Genomic DNA, 4681 nt, shown 5'->3' with positions numbered 1-4681 from the left:
AGAGAGAAATTATGAGGGTCAGTGATTTGATGTGTTGGGTTTATAAAGTAATCATGATTCCGTGTGAAAAAAATGGAGAGTTAGGTTTAATGAAACGGTTTAGGTTTTTGGAAGGCAATTAATGAAGTTTCTTCATTTAACCTTAGATTAATTGAACGTGTAATTTTGGCCATAATTCAGATTAATGTTTTTAATTTTTGGACGAAAAGGTGTGAAAAGAAAAAGAAATAAGGAAATGTGGAGGTAAATTAGAAAAATGGAAAAAAATTTACTCTTGCATATGATAAAAATGTGTCCATAATATACAAACTACATACGTACCAAATATGTGCAAGGACACTAAGGGTAATATTCAGAGACATATGTGAGTCCTTATACTTGACCCTAGGTGTATGAAAATTAATTCATGAAGGTTGCAGGACATACTTAGTAAGAAACAATTTGGGGGGAATCAACATCATGTATTACATTTAAACAATTTTATCATTCCTAGTTCCAAGCGTATCTTTTCAAACCTGTCCCTAGATAGAGGTTTAGTCAATATGTCAGCTATTTGATTTTCAGTAGGACAGAAATCAACTTTGACTAATCCCTTCTCTACATTGTCTTTTAGGAAATTATGCCTTATGTGAATATGCTTGACTCTAGAGTGATGAACTGGATCCTTGGAAATGCAAATAGCACTAGTGTTATCACAGAATATAGGAACACACTTGAATTTCATGCCAAAGTCACGTACCTATTGCTTGATCCACAATACTGAGAACAGCATGCAGCAGCTGCCACGTATTCAGCTTCTGTGTGGAAAGAGCAACGGTGTTTTGTTTCTTTGAGCTCCAAGAAACCAAGCTTGATCCTAGGAACTGGATAATCCCGATGTACTTTTGCGATTCACCAAGTCTCCAGCATAGTCAGCATCGGAATAGCTTACTAGATCAAAGATGTCACTTCGAGGATAGAACAAACAAAGTCATCACTTCCTTTCAAATATCTAAGAATCCTTTTGACAACAATCAAATGGGATTCCTTAGGATTTGATTGGAATCTTGCACATAAACCAACACTAAAGGATATATCAGGCCTACTAGCAGTTAGATAAAGTAAGGAGCCAATCATACCTCTATGAGTTTCTGATCTACGGACTTACCACTTTGATCCTCATCTAACCTTGTACCTGTTCCTATAGGAGTATGGTTTGTTTTGCTTGATCCAGTCCATATTTTTTCAATAACTCTTTTACGTATTTTTGTTGATGGATCATTGTTCCTTTTCAGTTTGCTTGATTTGCAAACCGAGAAAGAAGTTTAACTCTCCCATCATACTCATTTCAAATTCACTACGCATTAACTCAGCAAATTCTTTACAAAGAGATTCGTTAGTTGCACCAAAAATTATATCATCCACATAAATCTGAACCACTAGGATGTTTGTTCCTTTGGATCGAAGGAACAGGGTCCTATCAACTTTTCCTCGTATAAATCATTAGAAAGTAAGAATTTTGAAAGTCTTTCATACCATGATCTAGGAGCTTGCTTAAGCCCATAAAGAGCTTTATCTAGCTTATAGACATGATTCGGAAGATCCGGGTTTTCAAAACCAGGAGGTTGTTCCACATAGACGTCTTCAATCAAATATCCATTTAAAAAGGCACATTTGACGTCCATTTGGTACAACCTAAAACCCATGAATGATGCAAAGGCAATCAAAATTCTTATTGCTTCTATTCTAGCTAGAAGCAAAGGTTTCATCAAAGTCAATACCTTCTTGTTGATTGTACCATTTGGCTACGAGTCTGGCTTAGTTTCTTATGACTGTTCCATGCTCGTCTAGCTTGTTCCTGAAGACCCATTTTAGTCCAATCACCTTTTGGTTTTTAGGCTTGGTCTCAAAGTGCCAGACCTTGTTCCTCTGGAACTCATTTAGTTCCTCTTGCATGGCGTTTATCCAGTCAGACTCCAGTAAGGCATCATTGTGATCTCGTGGTTCTGTCATAGACAAAAAGGCATGGAAAGCACAGAAAATTTTTCAGTTGGGATCTCGTTTGAGTTCCCTTTTCAATATCACTTACTATTAAATCCAATGGATGGGATTTTAAGTGTTTCCACGGTCTTGGTTCAAATCTTCTTGTCTCTGCTCCTCCAGTTTGAGGAGCTTCATTCATGTCATCTACTGGATGAATTTTTGGTGCTTGTTCCTCCTTTATACACTAGTGGAAAAATGAAGAAGGGCTGCGCTAAAAAAGGCATGTAGGGCTGCGCTTTTTGACAGCAGCCCTTTCAGTCGCAGCCCTTCACTTTTTAAGTAGGGCTGCACTAGAAAAGCGCAGCCCTTAAGCTAGAAGGGCTGCGCTAGTTAGGAAAAAGCGCAGCCCTTCTAGCCCAGAAGGGCTGCGCTAGTTAGGAAAAAGCGCAGCCCTTCTGGGCTAGAAGGGCTGCGCTTTTTCCTAACTAGCGCAGCCCTTCCTACCAAAAAAAAAAAATAAAAAAAAAAAAATTTTTTTTCGTCATTTTTTTACTCATAATCTCACATTTTCTGAAATTAAACAGAAGAGAAGAGAAACGAAACGAAAATACTAAACCCAAAACAATAAAAAGAATGAAACGAAAATGAAAAAAAGGAACAAAAAACAAAATATACAAAGAGAAGTATACAAGAACATTAATCAAAACAAAGATGAAAATACAAAAATTATATCAAAGAGAAGTATACAAGAACATTAATCAAAATAAACAAAGAGAAGTATACAAGAATAACATTAATCAAAATAAACAAAGAGAAGTATACAAGAACATTAATCAAAACAAAGAGAAGTATACAAGAACATTAATCAAAACAAAGAGAAGTATACAAGAACATTAATCAAAATATAAAAACAAAGAGAAGTATACAAGAACATTATAGATCTGAAAATACAAGAACTACAACCTAATAATGTTTAAATACATAAAACAAAACCCAAATACATAATTTAAGGGAAAAAAAAAATTTCGGAAAAACTTAAAATGGGTATTTGGAGGCTTAAACGAACTCGGATGGCTTAAAAAGCCTAAACGTCACGGCATAGCGGTGAGTTTGACTCGTTGGCTCGTTCCGCTTCCGAAAAGGTATCACAATAGGCAATCGGACTCCGTTGCCATGTTTAGTGCAAATCATTTCAAGGTTTTTGTCGCAAATGTTTATGGGAGTTTTTGAGAGAGAAGAGAGGATGAGAGAGAAGAGAGGATGAGAGAGAAGAGAGGAAAGGAATAATGAGGGACGTGAGAGAGGAGAGAGAATGAGGGATAATATATTTGACGAATCCCGCTCAATATTTCAAAGCCCGCGATTCCGAAATTTCAAATTTTTTCAGGAAGGGCTGCGCTTTTTTAAAAAAGCGCAGCCCTACTAAGCCGAAGGGCTGCGCTTTTTAAAAAAGCGCAGCCCTTCACTTAGTAGGGCTGCGCTTTTTTAAAAGCGCAGCCCTTCTTACCTACAGAAGGGCTGCGCTTATTTAAAAAAGCGCAGCCCTACTAGTGAAGGGCTGCGCTTTTTTTAAAAAGCGCAGCCCTTCTGCTTAGTAGGGCTGCGCTTTTTTAAATAAGCGCAGCCCTTCACTAGTAGTGCTGCGCTTTTACGAAAAGCGCAGCCCTTCCTGCGCAGCCCTTTATGTTTTTTCCCCTAGTGATAACAGGATCAGGAGCAGCTATCTCTTCTTCAGAAATATGCTTTTTGTCGGTTTCTGCAGGTGTTAGTTCCTCATCAATATTTACTGACTCCTCAATACGAGTCAGTCCTATTTCAAAGTCATTTTCATGACTTGGTTCCTGCAGAGAGTTAGTTTCATCGAAAATAACATGGACACTTTCCTCAACACACATTGTTCGTTTGTTGTAAACTCTATATGCCTTACTACTTAAAGCATATCCAATAAAAACAGCCTCATCGCTTCTAGCATCAAACTTTCATAAATTGTCTTTACCATTGTTATGTACAAAGCATTTACAGCCAAAGATTCTAAAGTACGAGATATTGGGTTTTCTTCCTTTGAGTAGCAAATAAGGGGTCTTCAAGACAATAGATCTTAGCATTACTCTATTGATTATGTAGTATGCAGTATTCACTGCTTCAGCCCAGAAATTCTTCGAAAGATTGCTTGCTATGATCATTGTTCTTGCCATATCCTCCAAAGTGCGATTCTTCCGTTCTACCATGCCATTTTGTTGTGGAGTTCTAGGAGCTGAGAAGTTGTGATCAAGACCTTCATTTCTGCAAAACTCATCAAATTTTGAGTTTTCAAACTCCTTACCATGATCAGAACGCAAGTGCTTAATTTTAAAACCACTTATTCTTTGAGTTCTTTTTGCAAAGTGAACAAATTCATCAAATGTCTCATCTTTGCTATGGACAAAAATAACCCAAGTGTATCTTGAATAATCATCAACTATTACAAGCACATATCTCTTACCAGATCGACTTTGGATTCGAACAGGGCCACACAAGTCCATATGAATCAATTCAAGAGGACTTTGTGTGCTTACCATTTTTTTTGATTTGAACGAGGATCTAACTTGTTTACCTTTTGCGCAAGGTCCACAAACTTCATGGTTTGAGACTTTGGTAGTTGGTAATCCAACCACCAAGTTCTTACCACTTAGCTTCTAGAGTAATGCCATACTTGCGTGACCACATCTTTTATGCAAAA

The sequence above is a fragment of the Beta vulgaris genome, chromosome 6, assembly GCF_026745355.1.
Source record: "Beta vulgaris subsp. vulgaris cultivar EL10 chromosome 6, EL10.2, whole genome shotgun sequence".
Taxonomy (NCBI): Eukaryota; Viridiplantae; Streptophyta; class Magnoliopsida; order Caryophyllales; family Amaranthaceae; genus Beta; species Beta vulgaris.
This window is presented reverse-complemented; position numbering follows the sequence as displayed.